Genomic DNA, 20,712 nt, shown 5'->3' with positions numbered 1-20,712 from the left:
CCCATTTCCCATGGCACTAATTGCTTTCAGCAAGCCAGAACTGTGCCCTGCTGCTCTGCTGGCTGCCCAATGACTGGCCTTTGTTTCCTGCCCTATATTGTCCTGCAGTCCTTCTCCCATGTCCCATTCCTATGTCAAACTATTGTGCGGCACAGCCTGATTTCTCATGCTGTAAAAAACATTCTTTTCAGATAGAGAAGAGCATCTAGAATTGAATTGAAATCTGACCCTGAACTCTCTGAAGAACAGGGTCACACATCTCTACCAGATGCTCTTCAAAAGGTGCTTTGACCTATGCTGCCCTATCTCTCTATTTAGATCTAAGGATTCTAGTCTGCCTTTGCAAAAACTGAAAATCCTTCTCAGCGGCCTGCTTCAAAGGAAGAGCTCCTGTCTGTGCTCTTTCCATTGCTGTGGATTTTCTATCTGTCCTGCCTCAGTTTAGGCATGGCTGTTGATCCTGGGGCATGTTAGAGCAGCCAGGAGTGGAATGAACTTTGGTTTGAAGATTCTAATGTCCCACATCAGTGCCTGAAAAGAGGGGACAGGTCAATACCTTCCCTCCTGCCCTCCCTGTTATTACACTATTGTTTCACCTAATTGTCTCCCTGCTCCATGTGCTTGATAGCCTAATCTCCAGTGCTCAGCTCTGGCACAGTTTCACCCCAGTAATTCCCTGGCAGGGCATGGGATCATAAAATAATCTCTAAGGGCTGGGTGTGTACAGGGCTGTGTCCTGGCAGAGGCATGCTGGAGAGCATCACTACAGGTCCTCACAGGATTTCTGCCCAAGAGTTACCAGTAATGGGTGAACAGCAAGCAGAGAGTGCTCTGGTTTGATGTGTATTGTGTCATGGAGCTTCCTTTTTGCCCAGGCCACTGGGACTACACTTCTGCTTTTAGAAAGGCCTGGTGTAAGTGATCACTATCTCTTTCACTACTCATGCCAGTGTATTTATAAAATTTTTTCACTTTATACCTTGTCCTTTGAAATCTGGAGGCAAGACCTAGGAATGTTTCTTCAGGCTACCTTCTCTTTCAAATCCTGAGCAGGGTTTTCCTCTCAGCATTTTTAATCTGTATGTCCCAAATTACTCTCCTGCAGAACTGCTGCTGTGAACACTACTTGTGCATTGCCTTCCTGCAGTGTTCATTCCTTGTTTTCACAGTAGCATTTCAGCTTTTGATTCTAGGACGACACCCTTACATGAAGTGTGCAAATGCAACAGAACTTTACTGCCTTACTGCTTTTGGTTTAGCTGGGTCATGACTGTGGCATCACTTCTAAATTGTGGACAAGGTAAATTACTATTTTTCTTTTCTTCAGTCAAGAACTTAAAAAATCATTCTTCCAGCAGCATGTGAACAATAATATTAATTTGTATTGTTTTATTCAACCGCTGCATGAATGGATGACATCAGTTTTGGTTTTAATTCCTTTGGTTTATGTTTCTTAAAACAGACACCTGCTATATAGAAGAAGAGCTAAGGACATTTCTTGAAGTGGCATCTCCAAGTATTAAAATAGTTTGTTCTCTGTTGTGCATGGTTATACATCCCACAGAAAGCTTGTGAATGATGGTGGGCCAGTTAGAATCCAGGCGTTGAAAATATTGCAGGCAAAATAAAATACTGAGCTGACTCAGTCCTGTGCCTCCCCCAACTTCTCTCTTGTATCCAGCCGATGCTGGAGCCCCTCCTCTGCTCAAGGTTCATGAGAATGAGCACTACAGTGGGACACACTGCCTTTCCAAGCACTGGCTCACAGTGTTCCACTGGAGCTCCTCCATGCCAGGCTAAAGGACACACGTCCTCACAGCAGTGCAGGGCAGCGGCTGCTGGACTTGTCATGCTGTGTATATTGAGCAGAGGCCAACTGGAATAAAGTGTATTTGCAGGCTGGCTGGCCTTGCAGTGCAGGGGGCTGGTTCACAGGCTGATGAGAGAGACGTAAGTTGGAAAATGTACTTAAAAAGGGGAGAAAGGTTTGTGGATGAGGGCAGCAGGGGAATGACACTGAGGAGAAGCTGGGAGAGGTGGGAAAGGGTCACTGTATTGGACAGTGCGGGGAGCAAACATTAGGGGAGGTGTGGGATAGGGCAGTGGGTGTGGGCCTATCCACTGTCCCTAGGCATTGTTTGTGTACCATGCCCTGGTACCTTCCAACACAATAGGAATTTTTATCTCTCTGACACCCCACAGCAACAGAAAAGAGATGCCTGTTGTCATACCCACGTCACCATGCTGAAATTACCCATTCTGGCACCCGTCTTATCAGCATGTTTGATTCCATGGCTTGGACTTTGTTCTTAGCACTATTATTCAGCCCTGGATAACCTCACTCTGAAATACAAACGTGAGAGCAGGACCAAAAAGAATCTCAAGACTTCTCCTCACTGAAAGGCTGGCACACCAGGTATCTAACTGTACGTTGATATGGTAAACTCTGTATGTGATAGCACAAACTAGGAGTACTGAGTGCTTCAGCTGGAAGCAGAAAACTGACGTAATGAACTTCTCAGCCAATTAAAAAAATGATCCATAAAGTTCAGATAGGGGTGATGTACATCCCATCCTAAATATGCAAATTACTCAGAGGATGTATTGATGGGCTGTCCTTTAGGACAGCAGCTTGGTTACACAGGATGCTCTTTGCATCCCTTTTTGTGCAATGGACAGAGCTCTCCATTTAGCCAAACATTTCTATATAATGGAACTGCTTTTCATTTCAAAGCAAAACTTGGGGTTATTTTGTGCATTTCTTTTTCTGCTAGGAGAATTCCAGGCTTTTGTTAAACAAACAAAAAGAGAAAATTACTAAAAGTAAGTTGTGTTGGGTGGTAGTTAGGTTTCACTCTTGGGAAGAGGAGTAAAAGGTTTTTAATATTATCTTCCATGTTATTCTGTAATTAAATTGATTTAATACTATGTAGAGCTTGATACAATATATTTGTAGAAAATTCAAAAGTATATGTATGATGGGATTTTAAATTAATTGTCTGTTGTGTATTTGCCTTGCTCTTGTTTTACTTTGCCTTTTTTTTCTTCTAATCATTTTTATCAGCTCCTATCCGTTTTCATAATTCTCATTGTAGAATTGGCTGAAGTGTTTATTAGTGTTTCATTACATACATGTTTTACCTCCTCTCTTTTCTGAGTGATGTAGGGCTGAATTAGCTATGACAAAGAGGAAATGTCTGTCGGTTGCTCTTTGATTCTGTCTGTCAAGTCCAGGACTTCATGGCACATGCAAATCCAGACGTGTGGGAGGAGCTCTGGGCCTTTTGGTTAAACCCTGGTATTGGAAAAGTTGCTCCATCTGTCTAGGCTTAGTTTTTACCTCTCTGAAATGAAGATGCTGATAGCACTCCAAGTGAAAGGTTTCATTCCACTACTCATTTGGAAAGTGATCTTTACGCTTCTGAGTCTCCCTTGTGAGTGGATGCATTCTATTCCCAGTGGCAGCCAGGTGTTGTGGTGGAAGCAGCCCAAGGAGCTGTGTGGGACAGGAAAAAGCAATGCTGGAACTTTCCCAGTCTCCTTCTCCACAGAGCAGTATGAGCAGGGGTTTTCTTGCAAAAGGAGAATATTAGTTAACATGCTGAACTGAAATGCAGTCTGTGCTAGACATATTCAGATGAGTTAACTCTATCCTATTTGTACCTTTTTCCCCCCTATCTAAGGGAAAGAGGATTCTTTTAAAAAATATTGTGAAATCATAAAGTGAAAGATGTGGGAGGGTATTGTTTGTCTTGTGGTGTTTGCTGGGAAAAAAATTGAGTGCAAGAACAAATGGAATGAGAGGAAATGTGAAAACAATGGGAAGAGAAAAACTGCTTTTAGCCTTACAGAGTAGTCATTGATTCACGAAAGCAGAAGGATAATTCCTCATTGTACAGCTTTCAGACAACAGTTAGAATATTCACTTTGAGTTAAAGACTAGAAAAATGTGAATGAACTGACAGAAGCCAAAGAAAAGTCAGTAAAAAAAAAAACCAGTTAGAGGAGTAGACAGATAACTAATAGGAAAAGAGGGAGAATAGTGGTGGAATGGAGCATGAGCCAGGAAGCAACATACGTGTCAGAGTTGGAAAGGATGATAAACTCAGAGAAAAATTAATTGCTCAAGAAAACTTGAGCTTTGTTGTAGCTCAAGTACAGAAAGAAGAATTCTGGGACAAAAATAGAGTTGAAGGTTTGGGGTTTTTTCCATAGGAAGGTTTTTTTTAATTGAGGAGTGATCTAGATAACGTGGAAAAAATGATTTCTAAAAATGCTAAACAATGCATTAAAATATGCTGTACAGACGAGGTTTTACAGTATCTTTCAGGTGTTCAGGCTTTATGTGGCACAATTACTTGAGTACTGTTTGTAATCATAGTCTTGGAATGTTGATGGTTTTGAGGAAAGCTCTTACCTTTTTACGCATTTGTGTTCTGCAAAGAAAAACTGAAAAATCACAGTTATAAAAAAATGCTTCTTTTCCTGGGTTTAATATTTGTTAATACCTTTTATAAAATTAATTATATATTCTGAGTTACAAAATTTAATTCTTCTTGATGAAAAAATCATGCGTAGGATCTTTCATGGAACAGTTGTGGAAAAGGATAGTAATATTTTGCATTTGTGCGAAAAGTTTAGAGAGATTTGAAAGCAGGCCTGTGCCAGTAGTTAGATGTGTAACTTACTTCAGAGAGGAATAAGAGGAAAGAGACTTACTCAAGGTCAGATGGCCTCAGTGAAAAAAAACCAAAGCTTTTTGCTTAGCCTGAGCCCTCTAGATAAATGGGGTTTTTTCTTGTTACGAAAATTGAGACTGGATCAGTGCTGTGCATATGAATTGCATAAACTATAGTCTTTCTTTCTCAAATTTTTCACCTCTCTTGAAATCCATTGAAGAAACCAGAGTACTCTACTGCTTGCTCAAAACAGGTCAAGCGTTGTTTTTCTCCTGAGCCCACTTTGATATGACGCAACTCTGTAAATATGAAGTGGTGTGACACTGCGGGTGCTCCCTTTTGGGAGGGCTCTGACTTTGCTGTGCATGAAGCTGCTGAGGACAGTCACACAGCTCTTGCATGCTATATTTGGCAGAGCTTGGGTCCATCCACGTGTCATGCCATGAGCAACCAGGTTGTTTGCTCCAGTTGCTCCAGGGCATGGAAGCTGGATAACCTCTCCACTCGAAATGCGGAGGGACAGGGAGTCTCCACTAGTAAGTGCAAAGGTGGTGTTAGAGCTCTGTGCTGCATTTTTTCCTTGTTTCCATTCAAAGGTCTTGCTCACTGAGTAGGAAAGACTACAGGGTATGGCGGGGGGGAAGCAATTGTGGCAGGCATTTTTCCTAACTGCATTGCTAAAAGCATGGGAAGTGGGGACACACTACAGGATTGTGCAATAGGGATTTTTAAAAGACAGCAGAGCACCAAAATTCACTCATGAGGCTCTGAAGGGATAGTGAACAACCCATAAGAGTGCAGCTGGGAGTGGCAATCCTATGAATGGTACTTTGACCATTGGCCATTTTCTCTTATTGTTTAGGTCTCTCCAGTATCTTTGTGCATATAGGTATTATGACACAATATTTAAGCTTCACTTGGACTGCACCAGATGCTACCATATTAAGCTAATGAGAATCACTAATCCTTTTGAAGTTCTAGTAACCTGCTTGCCACAAATGCTCAAAATGTTTCATACTCATGCATAGTTTGGAACTAGCCTTGTGTATGAATTCAGTTGTTACTTAGTTGCTCACATATAATCCTTTTAATTTCTCCTTTGTATTATCATTCATTGTCTTCCAGTGCAAATCTCTTCTTTCCCATGTGTTTTCCCCAGTTGTTCTCTGGAATCTCTCCTCTATTGGCTTGGCCAAGGGCATTTCTGAGGTGCAAAACTTTGATACAAAGCTAGGCTGATTGAAACAGTTTGAAAAAGTTATCAGCTAGCTAAAGAAAGGGAGACATGGCCATGGATTGAGCTAGATCTTAAATTTGAGGTTACTTCAGACTGGTTCCTACTCTGCATTTCACAATTGAGTCCAACAGTAGAAGAAAAGAAGCGACAACAACCACCTGCAATCCTAAGCTTTGAAACTGCTGATTATGTGGCAGTGATGATTTGCACTGGGGTAAGAGCCAGCTGGCCGTGTGGATGTGGCTTTAGATTGCTTTCTAATAAATAACACTTAGTATGGCTCAGCTTGGTATGAACAGGAAGTGCCAGGCAGAGGAACTGTCACTCCAGAACATGACTCAGAAGATGAAATTAAGGACTGACACAGATGCATATATTTCAGTGCCTTCACATTTGGCATCTCTGCACAGGCAAATGATCTAATAACAGCTCCCTTCACATACCTTGAATCCACAGGAAAAGAGCTAGTGTTGTCATGAATAACATATAGAAGACATAGGTGAATGGTATTTTTAGCCTAGCTAAAAATAATTTTTCCATACACTTCATAGATTGGTGTAGCTTGGCTTTAGTCATGTTTTTTGGTGCTTGTAACTGCTCTGTCCACACCTCCTCAGTGACTGACACAAGCTCCTTTCCTCATAATTTTATTGGCAAAATTGCCTCTCTTTTGCACGTAAATTGTACACCATAAGAAGAGCCTTGCCTTTGAATGAGCCCTCACAGAGATGATTGTTTCAAGACCTTTTTTACTGGGATAAGTCCACAATACAAGACTCCTCATATTTTTGAAGACTAAGAACATAACTTATTTGGGCAAGTTTGGGTTCTGCTCTGGTTAAGTAACTGTCCAGGCAGATCACTGTGATTTTAATAACTATTGGGGGTGATAAAGCTTTACCCACACAGAAACCTAATTACAAGAGTGGGTCACAAGTAACATTCTGGTGTCTTCTATCCAATCAAGTTTTGTTATATCTTTTGTTTGGATTTGGGATCTTTCTTTTTTTTCCGTTTACCATTTATTAACTGATGGCACAGAAACATTCAATGTCCTTTGTTCTAATCGTTGTCCCATTTCTGTATAAAATTATTTCTGAGTCACATCCAAAACCATATAGATTCCTTTCATTGCCATGACAACAGTAAGGCATGCCAATGTTAGCAAAGTCTGCTGGAAAAAGAGAAGTCAGTAAAAGCAAAACACAGTTAATTGAGGTATTTCATGTATAAATTCCCATTTTCTGTAATGATCCAAAATTATCCTGCATTGTGGAAAAGTAGTTAAGAATAAGCCCTAGATAAAAAGCACAGCCTCATGCTGGATGTTGGGTCTTGTCCTAGGCACTGCATTACAAAAAAAGATCTTACAAATACAGTGAGAGTGGAATTGATCATAGCCCTGATGAAATGTTTGGATCAGAAGAGGGTAAAGAGTTAAATGTGGTTACTAAAAATAAAGGATAATTACTAACAGTTTTAGAAAGATGTTTGATGTTAAAATGTGCATTGTTCTTTCATTATCATACCTTTCTCTTCATTGCGTAGATTAAAAGTACATTTGATGGGATTACATAACAGTACATTTAAAAGTAATAAATAATGCAGCAATTCATGCAAAGTAATAAGGAATCATTGATGTAAAACAGGTCTTGTAGAGCTGAATGTGAGAGGAAATCTGCCTTAGTCCAAGTGAAGCTGGGAAGGAGGAAAACTGGAGTTGGGGCTTACAGGTCTGCAGTCCTCAGGAAGGATTATTTTTGTTTTAAAAATTGAGAGCACAGAGATAACAGAAGCACTATCTACAGCCTCCTTTCCCTTGAAACTTCCATGGTCATATGGGCTTTTTCCTGGCCTCCCTCTATGCTTTGAAGCTAAGATGGAAATTGCTTTGGAAATAGAAATGGAGGATGAATGTCTTGCAGTCAGGGGCATTACTGCTGAACTCTTAAGATCTGTAGTTTTGAATACTTCTGCTTATGCTTGCTGTGAAGGAGGGAGAGAGGATGAATGGTGTTGCCCACCGAAAAGCTGTGATTCAAGAACTCTTGGCCTATGTCTCAGGTTGTCCCATAAAACTCTTTTCAACTTTTTTTGTTACTTTCACCTTGTTAGTATATAAATGCAGGTGGCTGGAGAGCAGAGGAAGCACAGATCTTGTTCCCCTTATTCATATCCTTATTTTCAGACCTAGTGGTACTGCTGTAGACTAGAATGCTGTTTGCTTTGTTTGGGTTGTCAGTAATTCTTGCCTGCTTAGTACAGGGTGATGGAATAAACCTCCTCATCCTGTATCACTTGCCATGCTGTGTTTTATTGGAGTTCAGAAGGTCCTGAGTCCTGTTGGCTGTAGGTGCAGACAGTAGCTCAGGCACTGGGGCTCTGGCTCTGAATGAGAAACTGGGGAAGTCACTTGACTTATTAAAGAGTGTGGTTAATATCAAATATTAACAATTGCTATCTAGTACACAACCTTCATGTGAGAATTCACAAAGATAAATAGCACTGGTCCTCCAGTGTAACTGAAATTCTGAGATCAGTGAGCCTGTGGAAACAGCCCCCACACCTGCATCCAAGCAAATGGCAAGGGGAGAGCCCTTGACTCTCAGTACTGCAGAGTGATTAATGGGCTGGGTTAAGACTTGACAAGCAAAACAAGAAAACCTTGTGATTTTAAGAACTTAATATCTTTACATATATTTGTACGTCACTTTAAGCATTAGACATTTGCAAACATACAAAATTCCTTGTAAATTGTACAATGCTTGGCAGCTGGTGGAGCCTGCAAGCCATGAAAGCTGCAGTTAAATGATAAGGCTTGTCTTCATGTTGTGGCTAATGTAAGTGTGTGGGTGTGGGGCATGTGAGCATGGAGAAGAGTACACACTGCTGAGTGTGTCTGCTCTGCATTCTCTTCTGTGGAATGGCAGATCTGCTGGACATGTCTGCACTGAATGTGTTTTCATGTATCTGTTGAATTTTTAAAGTTTATTTCTTACACAGCATCCTTTAGCTGACATATTTGAAATACTTAAGGAATGCTTTAAAATGTTTTTATAATTTACCCCAGTTTTGGTGGTATTTGTTAGCACAGTTGGTCTCATCAACAATGAAGTTGTTCATTCACAGCAGTTTGACTATGGCTTTAGACAAAAGATTAGCTGGTGTACTTAGAGGTACAAAACCAAGAAAAAACCCCAAACTTACAACTTATTAAACAAAAATGGGCTGTCTTGACCATTACCCTGATATTACATGGGTAAATTGCTAACAGAGACTTTTTTCTTGGTCTGTGTTTTTTTAGCTTGGTTGGGTCAGACTTTTCAAAGCCAGGCATTTGGAGTTTATTCTGCTGCAAAAATCTGTGAATCCATGAGTATCCTTTTAGGGGGCAGAATGAAGAGCCATCAATACCTGTGATGTGTCTCCAAAGTGGCCAGTGACATTTAATCCAATTTTGGTTGGAACTTGTGTCATGAAATATAATAATATCAGCTCCAGGGAGCTGAGCTCTATCCTCAGGTACCCCCCTAACACTTCATTACTCAGAATAAACTGTTAAGGCTACTGAAGAGCAATCCAGGAAAGAGGGGCCATAGGACAAGGACGTAAGGATGGGATTGCTGTCCATTGGTCCTGCATGTCTGGGGACAGCCATCAGCCCATGTCTTGGGAAGTAAGGGCAAGAGCAAGCACAGAGTAAAGTGTCCCCAAATACTGTAGAGCCTTCTGTGGGTCAGGGCATTTTTCAACCAGAGGAGATGTCTTTGGTAATCTGCAATGGATTTTTTCTTTCTTGTATCTCTCTTTGAGTCCAGGTAAACTTTTATTACATTTTGTCCTGCATCAAGGTGTTCTACAGCTCCATTATATGTCAATGAAGAAATAATGATTCTTTTCCTTGCTCTGAATTTTTCATCTACTAGCTCCCTTTGTTACCCTCTAGCTCTTCCATTGGAAGAGAGTAAACGATTATTCCCTGTTCACCTATTTCACATCACCAATCTTTGTAAACTTCCATTGTATTCCTATCTTAGGCTGATGTACCCAAACATATCCAGTCCCTTCTTGCAGTTTTCCTCTTGCTTCTTTTCGGTTTCCCCACTTATTTAGTCATTAACAGTGTCTACTGATTCGGTCATGACATCCCTAATATTGTATGGACTTTACCAATCCATGTGGGTGGAACTGAGATTTCTCATTTTGTTGTTTCTTGCCACTGTGGCCTCACTTATCTTGGCATGCATTGTTGCTGCCACCACCTAAGCCTGTGACAGTCTTCAATGTATGCTTCATCCTACTTTAGACTTGGAATTTCAGCTATTATTTCTTGTTATTTTGTTCATTTTGTTTAAATAAATGCTTTAATATACCCCTGCCGGTGAGATTCGTTCTGCCTTTTCTGCACTTTTACCCCTGCTTACAGCATCCTATTTCTCTTCTTTCCACGAACTGTCCAACACATCAATTCCATCAGGAGCCCCACCTGAACCAGGCGCTTCGTTCCCCTGACCTGTGTCTTTGGTGGCTTTTATGGAAAGGATTATCTGCGCTCCCTGGCCCTTGCAGCAGCCGAACGAGCCCGGCCGCTCGGGCAGTGTCCCCGCTCCCGGGGGCAGCCCCGCTCCCCGCTGGCCGGTTCGCGCCGTGCCCGCCGCAGGTGCAGCCGCGCGGAGCGAGCCTCGGCGGCGAGCCGCGCGTGCCCGCGCACGGCAGCGCCCGGCGGGCGGAGGCGGGGAGCGGCCGGCGCTCTCGCGAGAGCTGCGCGGTAGCCCCGCGAGATCGCGGCGGCTCCCCGCCCGCGTCATGTTTTCCCTGTGACAATCCGGGCCGGGAGGACGCGGCTCCCGGCGGGATCTCCGCGCTCCGCTCCCCGCGCCGCGCCGGCCCCGCGGGGCTCCCGGGCCGAGCGCCGCCGCCTCCCCCCGCCGCTGCCTGGTGAGCGCGCGGCCGCGCGGGGCCGAGGAGCGCGGGCAGGGGCGGGAGGCCTGGGCGAGCCCGGCGCTGGGGGGGCTCTGCCCGCGCCCTCCCCGCCCGACAACACCGCGGGGCCGCGGCTGCAGCGGCGGGCGTCCGCCGGCGGGGGAAGGTGCAGGCGGGCGTGAGGCAAACGGGAGGCGTGCGGGGCCGCTCAGGTGTCACTGCCCTGTTGCTGAGGGTGGGAGAAGGACGGGCGTCCTCCGGCACCTCTTCTCCCTTCGCGGGGGCTTTTTGTGCCTCTTCAAAGCGGTATAAACTCTACGAATTCTGCATTGCGCTTCGGCTGAGATCCTCGGAGCCTGTGCTTTTCCCCGTGAACCTCGTGAATGAGGTTGTAGTGTGGCCGTGCGTTTTCCTCTAAGTGTTAAATGCATCTCTGGCTATGTGCATCCCAGGTGGACCTGACAGGTGTCACAAAATTCTTTCTAAAATTGGTCATGTTGGCCTTCCATCAACTGTATGCATGCCTGTAGGTAGGTGTTCTGTGTACCTCCAGACCTGTCATCTGAATTGCACCGTCTTCCCATGGCATATTTGCTGGCTCTTGCTTGCAATACTGAAATATTATATGTATACTTTTTCTTAGAGATTATTTGTTTTGTAATTCAAAGTGAAGTCCCAGCAGGTGTTTTGTTGTTATGTTTGTTTTCTTTTTAACTGCATATGATTAATTTCATTGAGGTGTTGCTGTATGCAAGCAGCTTTCTATGTTTTTTTTTGAAGGGCAGAACCCTATTGTTGTGCCCTCTCCCTTTCACGGTGTATATAAAAGAGGTTTAGTGCAGTTGTTGAAACATTTTCTGTTGTCATGGATGTAAGCTGATTGTTTCTTTGTGAGTGGTGTCGTTTGCTGTAGCTGGGACCATGTGCTTTATATACGTGTATATAGATCCACATATATATGTGTATATATACACGTGTGTATTGTCTCATGAGGTTGATCAGGTTTGTAGTTCAACAGAATGTTCTATGCTGGCATTTCATAATAAAAGTTCAAAGCGATAAGTTTACATGTGCTGAATTTAATGCTCCTTGTTAAAGGCCCCATATATACCACATCGGCTCCATTGGGATGTGGGACTGTGGAGGACTTGGATCTCAGGGTTAAGTCTCACCTAGTTTAGAGGAGAAATATAATAAGTATTTAATCCGAAAAGGTAGGCTGTATACCTGCTCAGTCTGCTACTGCTTCCCTGTTCTAAGAGGAATCTGTTATTTTCATGAAAGATTAAAAGCTTTATAATGTTGTGCTACAGGATAGAAGGGCATTGCCAGTCTCTTGTATCCTTGCACCTATGAGGACTTTGTTAGGTGGCTTTATACACAGTGGTTTTGTTTTAAAATGAAACATCTTAAGGCTTTTTGTCTCTCAGTACAAACCTGTACTGAACATTTCCTCTCTACTCCTATGTTCTTATTCAAATATGTCATGTATGTTTTGTTCTATGTGTGAATATTAAGACTAAACAAGTTTTTGTGGCTGGAAGTATATAAGCTGAAGGGGAAGTGGGGGTGTTGAAATTTTTTTTTTGAAACTGTAGAAGTGGTGTTTATCTAATTGGTAATTAAGAGTAGAGATGTAAAGTCTTTGACTTACTTTTGCTGAGGGACTGCTTGGGATAGTAAGATGTAACACAGTATTTTTTTTATTGGTTTAATCCTTAAATTGAAAAATAGTTTACCAGTGACAACGTGTTGTTCTGCTTTTTCAGCACTGAATTAAATGGATAGTAGTTGATTAGGAAATGGTTTAAGTGAACTGACTAAAGATCTTGGTTGCCTTTTGTCTTTAATTTACCAATTTGAGGTAGCCATAGTTTCTGTTTTTCAAAGAAAACAGTACAGGGGTGCTCTTCATATTTTAAAGTATGAGAGATTACTGGACTAGGACCAGGGAAAGCTGCATGTGAAATTAGCAATGATATTTGTGTTTGAGTAGTAAAATTATGTATGTTTAAGCACTTTTCTTTAAGACATTAAGACACACGTAGTATTTCAATCTTTCTTCCTGTTTTTAGTGTAATTATTCTTGTAATACTCATGGGGTAGAGATGCACTTATCCCCATTTTAAAAGTAAGTAATGGAGACAAAAATTATGTGTCTTTCAGGAAGATTTGATGGAGCAGGTGTTTGATTTCTGGTCATAGGTTGTTAGGAAGTCGTCTGCCTTTCAATACAACAGTCTTAGATCCTGTACAGATATTTAATCTTCTGTTCATGTAACTTGAGAGATTTTTATCTTGCACTGGTGTGTTTTAGTCAAACGTAGGATGCAATTCTCTATGGCTGCTTTGACTTCCTGCTGTCAGAGTCGCCTTAGTGAATGGTGAGTACTGTGCTGGTTGTGTTTCTCGCTATTGGCTCTCAGAAGTACTCGAGCTCTGAAATTGCTGCCAGTTTTTCTTTGTCTGTCTCCCTTGTAGTGACTGACAGTCAAGTGGAACATTCAAATCTAGTAGGTGTTAGCTCTTTAAACACATCTAAAGTAGCCCTCAAAAATCATCTGAAGTAGCCCTCAGAAGCTCTGCTGTCACAGGGCTTCTTGAAATAACTGGCAGTGTGCTGCAGCTGCTTGCTGTGCATTAGAGTCTTTCAAAGTAATCCTTGTAAATTCTTAATATTAAGAAAACAAAGCCACCCTGGAGCCCAGTGGCTACAGGATTTGCCCATCAACAGCAAGTGTAATTGTGACCTTGGAACTGGCCAGATATATTCTCTGGTCTGGACTGCCTGTTGTGATTGACCTGATGTCACCAAGCGAGGTGGGAGTATGTTCAGGTGGCTCAAGCAATCATCTTCTCTGCTGGGAGCTGGAATTAATTTGCTGCTTAAAGAAGAGACTACAGTTGGAGTCCTCCTTACTAGTAATGTTTTTTTTATGCTATCAGGACTAGATAATATGGATATTTCATTCTCAAAACATTTCCTTACATTAATTTATGCAGCAAAAGTTTATTTTTCAGTTAGTTATAACAAGACTTGTCTGAGTCAAGAAATGTAAATGTTAACAGGATGTGTTAACACGAAGGGCCATCCACAACTCTGCCTTGCAGCCTGCTCCAGCGTGTCTCACCACCCTCATTATGAGATGTTTTTTCTTTATATCCAATCTAAACCTACCCATTTTTAGTTTGAAACCATTTCCTGGTGCTCTGTCACCACAGGCCCTGATAACACATACATATATATATATATATATATATATATATATATAGGCTGCAGAGTACCTTTCTGCTTACATACAGCTAACTTGTAAGTTAAGTTAAATGTGTTTGAATTTTGACTGTCTGTACATACTGCACTCTCCTGTCTGTTGCTGAGTTGTTCAATTTCAAGTCAGGATTTCTAGTAAATACATCTTCAAAATTCTTGTAGTTTTTGCAAGAAAATGTCTGTTTCTGTGTGTTATGGTGGTTGAAAATATTGTAACTACAGTTAGAAGTACAGGTGATAGTACCTTTTGGGGACAGTGGTAGTGCTAAAACCTCACCAGAGTTTTCATCCCTTTTCCGTTGTGAGATGAGGCACCTTTCTCTGCTGAAATTGTTGGGATGTTTTTGATGCACAGGGATTTCTGCTTCTTAGCTCCTCTTTTCACTAACTGCTTTTGATGATTGTGTATTTGGAGCATCTTGCATTCTCAGCTTTTGTTTCAGTAACCTTAAAGCATCTGAAGAAGTAATAGATTAAATTGATTTTTCTAAGTTTATCTACTGAACAATAATGATAATTTTTATTTCTTCTCTGCTTGGGTAGATTTTGTACAGCCTCTAGGGGTTTACACTGACAAACCATGATTAGGGTTTTTTTATTACTTTCTTTTTAAACCTAAGGGCAAAAGGGCAAACAGCTTTAATTTCATAATAACCTAAAAATAACTTTGTATTCCTTTAGTTTGTCTCCCAAAAGGTTTTTGGAATGACCAGTTGTGACCAGCTGAAAGCATAGGGTTATACTGGTTTCAATACTGTACCTGATAATGAATAAATAAATAATCCCATGGTAACATAAAATCAGGTAGGAAGATGAAAATTGGAAAAATATCAAGTAGAACCTCACCATGGTTCACTTAAAAAATTGAAGGCTAGTGCAATTTAATATTTGGAAAGAAAAGTTGATGGTTGTTTGCATAATTAATTGTATTCTGGATTATGATGTCATTCATTTGGTTTCCATATGTTGAGCAAGAGGCTAATACAAGGAGGAAAGATAGTCACCATTGTGCTCAGGGGAGACAGATGTTCCCTTGAATTAATGCTGGTGTGTATTTCACCTTATTCTTTTAGGATTGAAGAACAACCTGCTGTAGCTGCTGTTCTTCCTTGCTTTTTCTGGGTTAGTTGCTTTTGCTCCTTGCTTCCCATTCCAGATATGTAGGAGACCACAGCTCATTTTTTCTGTATTGTTTCACTGTCCATCTCCTGTTACCTAGCACCACTGTCTTGTTTCTTTTTTTGCTGCTTCTAATGACACTTTTTGTCTCTTTGCTTTCAATTCTTTGTGAATTTGTAGTAATTTCTGGGCAGTGTCAGTATTTTCTAATTTGTTGTTTTGTCTTTTTCTTTCCCATGACTGTTTTGGATGGTTTCCACTCACCTCACAGCTGTCATGACATTGCATGTAGAACACGTGGATTGGCCAAAAAGAACTTTGGAGGATTGGTGCCTTGCATGATGACCTACAGTGCTTTTTGGCACCAGTGAAATATTGAACAGATAACTCTCCTAGGCAACATTATATCCTGTTGGTTTCAACTGTCATAGTGCCCCCTGGCCTTGAGCAATATGAAACACCTTGCAGGTTTTGCGTTTCTGTACGTTTCGTATTGTTGGTCTGCGGCAAGGCAGGGTTTTAATTGCTTTTATATATTCTTGGTTTCTAAATTACCTTTCAAGTAAAAGGCTGTAAATGTTGTTTGGAGCCGTGATACCTACTGCTAAATCCTGTATATACAACCCTTTATTTATAGAAAAGGGGAAGCAAATCAGTTTGCTTTAGTTATATTTTCAGATTGTAAAATTTTAATAAAGATTGCAGAAATTGATGCAGTCTACCAGTTGGCAGCATGTGAAGCAATATTCTTATTGGGACTTTGTGCCCCCCTTGTTAGAATCATGAAAGACTGGAATGATAAAAACCTAAGGTAATCTGTCATTTTAGGAAATGTCAAGAACTGTTAGGACTGGAACTGCAAAAACAGAGGACAATCTTTCTGTTGCACAGATTAAAGGTACAGCCTTATCTTGAATTCCACATTCAGCTCTGGAATCATACAGATTAGGAATTTGACAGAATATTGAGATAATGATTTAGTAGACTTGGATACAGAGTAAAGGCTTTAGTTTACTAGTAAGAATGTTACATTTATTTGAATTAACCTAATAATTTAGAAGGGTTCTAAGTGCTTATGCTACAAAACTAAAATGTTGTGACTTTGAAGAGATTCCAGTTGTATATTGGAGGGGTAATACTGTCATCACAGTGAGGCAGTAAATAGAAACGTATTGCATCAGGTTTTCTGTCATAAATTAAGTATGTTAGCTTTCCAGAGCTGTGATTGGCAATGAACTCAGAACTTCTACTTTATCAAAAACTTACCTAAAATAACATTCCAGAATTAAGTTTTTCAGTAGTTGTGTTACTAGCAGTGAATTGAATTACATTCTAAATGAGCTAGTAGAATTACCTGATTATTCTGATTGTGAAATCTTTCCTGTGTTTTGTGTGAGCCACAAAATGCTTGATTTTTCTGGCCCATCACAGAAGTTAATTTCTCACTGTTGCATACAAAGCTTTAACTACTTGCAGCAGAATTGAGAGCTGTAGTGTGCCCTGGTTGCCATCTGTTCAAATACTAAGTTTTCTAATCCTTTTTAGAAACCACCCAGGTGACATCATCCTGAAGGCACCTTGAGCACAGGAGGTGCTCTAGGAGCTCCTCGTGTTGACAACAGTAAATGGAAGTGCTGCAGCCTCTAGGAAGTTCATTGTCAGTGAACACACAGTGAAGAGCTCTGCATATGTGCATGGTGCAACATCACAGGCAGGCAGGATAGAATTCAGTTTCACAAGCAGATCTTTGCGTGTTCTGTAATTTTGGTGTTTCCTGCCTTTGGTTTGACTGTACAGACTGACTTCTTGTGTTACAAGCTTTTGTAATTAGGTTCCCATAAAATAAACGTAGTCAGCATCTTACAAAGGTTGCTGAAATTGCTGATTGCAGAGAGAGTGAGTGAGTGAGTGCTTGTGGGGTTTATTTTTCCTCTGGGAAAACTTTTGATTTTTAGGACATACAATATTTACACCTTTATAGGTGCAGTTTTTCAGGAGCTTTGCAGAAAGTAAAGCTTTCAGCTACTTTTCTAGGAGTTCTAAGAGCCAGAGCACTTGGCTTTTGTCAGAGTAATTATTTTTGTGTGTGCTTGATTTCTGCTGTAGTCAGACTAAGTTAAAGAAAAACGTGGTAATATATAGCTTTGTTCAATTCTGTCCTTGTTAATATCTTCAGTGTGTGTTCTAGAGTCACTGATTTAAGAAAATGGGTTTTCTTCATACAGATTGAAGATCCTGTGTATCATTTCATGCATTTTATATGTTTGAAAATCTCCATGGACTGTGAGAAGTTCTGCCTAGGTTAGGGACTAGGTTAAGATATATTCCCCTTATTTGCTGTGTCCTTTTGACAGCACTTTGTGTAAGATCAATTTTGCTTTTTATCCCTGTATTACAATGTTTACTTCTTTGGACCTTGTACAGGGAGGAAAACACAAAGCTGTAAAATAACAATTAAGCTGGAAGATTCAGGTTTGTACAAGCAATGGGAAATCACTGTGCTTCAACATTTACCTACATTTCTGAGCTGATTGTTCAGATTTTCCTTTTCACAGCCTGAGCAGCAGTTGCACCTTCTTCCTCCTTATCTGTGGACTTGTATTATCCTTGCTGGAATACCAGTGATTATCTGCATTTGGCAATGAGGTAGAGCCACTGTGCTGGAGATGATGTTGTTTTGGGGAAAAAGAAAGTAAAAAGGGCTCTAAAATCAGCTCCTCCCTTCCACACGTTTTGGTGGTTTCTGTCTGTTGATAAGCTGAGTGTGTGCACTAAGGACTGAAAAAGCAAAACATGTTTTGTAGGGAAACCATGCTGTTACACTCTGCTTCTTAAAACAGCAAGATAATAATCCCCTCTTCCACTTTTTAAGGGTCTTTTCTACAACGTTCTTTTAAACAAAACATAAACCCCTCCATTTTTTCTTGTCTTGGCTTTCATACTTACATGTCTTCGTGCAGAAATTTAGTGTTACCTCTCTGGGCTTGCCTAGAGCTGTTCCTTATCTTCCTGTTTCTCCCTCTGAAGGAGTGACAAAGTGTGATGTAGCCACACTGTACAGCGTCTGCCCAGTCGCCACCATTCTTTACAGCAGTCTCTTTTAGATCTACACACAGCAACTTCTTAGGATTTTTTTTTATACTCAAAACCCTAGAAGGGAGCTTTCTGTTTGCTTTATAGTGGGATATATTTGTTGGCTACGTGGAGGAGGTTCTTGGGTGACAAATTCAGTATCTGCCATAATTTCCAAGCTGCCGTGGAAAGGGAAGGCTATGGAAATTCCTTCAGGGGAGTGTGTGTATTCTGTCCAAGACCTGTCTTTCCTGCTGGACTCAGAAACAGGATCTTTATAACCTTACAGACTTTGACCTTCAACTCCATGCTGAAATCCTTTCATTTCCCCCTGTGCCCTTGGAATTTAGGAATATTAGGGGCAGTTTCCAAATTCCTCAGTCCTTTGACTGTGTTGAAGTTGAGAACTTCTCCTACTAACTTCTTTAGTAATGTTTTTTTCCCCTTTAGTGAGTTCTTATTCTTGCATTTGAAGGTGATCAAAGCTGTCCCACTTACCTCAAAGTGAGAAGACCTAAAAACTTCTTGGTTTCCTGGAGCTGTAGTAAAAACATGAAAAAAAAATAAAATTGTTCTTAGAGGTTTGACAGTCTTCATGTCTGAGCCAACCAAGTGGATAGATGAGAAATCTGTAGTGTTTTGCTCTGTGCCCTTTCTAGAAAAATCTCCTTTTTCCATAGCTAGTTTAGGAGATGATGGTAAGTGGCTGGAAAACTTACTGTTATTTTTCAATCCCATTTTACCTTCTGTATGGCACATTCTATAAACACAAAAATACATTCCACATAATTTTCCCAATAATCTCACTTTGATGTTTACTGTAAAGTTTCACAAGTATTATTCCACTTTTGCAAATAAATAATTATTGCACAAAGATTACTTGTGCTTCAGGCACATATACGTGAAACACTGAGATATTTATAGTACATAAATACCTTATATATATATATATATATATATATATATATAAAATACAGAAACATTTGTAGTAGAATACCTATTTTGTTGTATCTCCTGATCAGTTATATGTTAAGGTGTTAGTCATCCGTGCAGTCAGTGACCTGGTATTGTATATATAAAATAAGGAAGCTGATATTAATGGCAAGATCAAGTTCTCCTTTCTGTTTCTGTGTTCAAATTGCTGTCGTGGCAGAGAGAGGAAAAGAACAGCATTTATAGTTTATCTCTTCATAATTTATTTCTGTTTCATGGAAATAACTTTTAAATATAGTTAGATGCATCTCCATTCTCTTACTTTATTCTTATTTGAGAGGGGGAATAGTTCTTTCTCCTTAAAAAAGATGCAGTTTTTCTCAGTAAAAGAATTGGTGTTGGGCCTATTTCATTAGTGATATAAACTTAATATGCCTAATAGTCTGTTGTATTTAATGATGACTTGCAGCAGGCTTTTCACACTTTAATACATGTGATTTATTAGTTGTTGTAGGCAAGCTTCCACCACAAAAATTAATACTATAAGTGACCTGGAAGAATTAGCTGGTGGTTTCAGGCTGAATTAATTCCTATTTAAGAGAAAACAAACTCTTTAGTAACACAGAATATTTAAAATCCTTTAAAATTGTTTGCTAGGCCACTGAAGACTGCATGCTTTCCCTGAAATACGACAACTTTCCTTTTTTCCCCTATATTTTAACTCAAAAGGGGAAATCTTAAGTGTATCAATTATCATTAGTGTTTATTCTGTCTTGCTGACCAACATTTGCAGGTTCTTGGTTTTGTGTTTGAAATAGGTGTTAAATTTGGTAACACTGTTGGAATCCTTGTTCAGCTATGAGTTTTAAGTCCCATTTTAGCTGGCTTATCAATTGACAACAGTAAAATATATGTCAACATTTACTCCCCCAAAAAGGTGATTTCCTGAACAGGAACTATGGTGCTAAAAGATATGACAAATGAGTTGTGTTGCACATTCTCACAGTTTTTTTTTTTTTTTGTTTTTTTTTTTCCCTGAGGAGCAGGAGGAATAAGGGCAGGAGACCTGGGCTTTTTTTTTTTTTTTATTCCCAGAAAGTTCTGGGCACTTTAGTTTGAAGTGCTGTAAGTGTTCCAGTGTTTAAATACTTTTATAAAGCTGTTGCTGTACATTCAGGCTGTTTTAGGTTTATGATGATGAAAGAAAAATACTTTTCCCCACTTGTCACGTGTTTCTGGCTTCTCCCTTAGTGCTTGGCCGTGTGATCAGAAAGTGTGTGGGACTGCACACTGGCCCATGCTGCAGATATGGTACCTCCCACATGTTCACTGACCCTAGAGTGGTCAGATAAAGTGAAACTGCAGTGAGTATTCACTTGAATTTTCAAAGCCAAATGTATTTTCTTTCTGCCTGCCCTAAAAAGAAATGACATGTCCATGTCCAGGCTGTGGAGCAATTGTAAACCTTGTAATTATGG

General features: G+C 40.5%; 1 protein-coding gene across 9 annotated transcripts in view; it reads left to right on the top strand.

Annotated features, from left to right (window-relative positions):
- Nucleotides 1–2,278: 2,278 nt before the first annotated feature.
- Nucleotides 2,279–20,712, top strand: part of HERC1 (HECT and RLD domain containing E3 ubiquitin protein ligase family member 1) — an 89,742-nt gene continuing 71,308 nt past the window's right edge. For 7 of the 9 annotated variants that reach the window (XM_085070890.1, XM_085070886.1, XM_085070889.1 and 4 more), the window contains exon 1: nucleotides 10,704–10,854. The gene's annotated coding sequence lies outside the window, so the exon portion shown is untranslated. Of the gene's footprint in view, nucleotides 2,417–10,703; nucleotides 10,855–11,059; nucleotides 11,370–20,712 lie in introns of those variants that run through there. The other 2 variants (XM_085070884.1, XM_085070885.1) reach the window with 2 other exon arrangements.

This window comes from Lichenostomus cassidix, chromosome 10, assembly GCF_008360975.1.
Source record: "Lichenostomus cassidix isolate B80296 chromosome 10, HeHo_3.0, whole genome shotgun sequence".
Classification (NCBI taxonomy): domain Eukaryota; kingdom Metazoa; phylum Chordata; class Aves; order Passeriformes; family Meliphagidae; genus Lichenostomus; species Lichenostomus cassidix.
The sequence above is the reverse complement of the archived record's forward strand: the minus strand, read 5'-3'. Positions and strand labels throughout refer to the sequence as shown.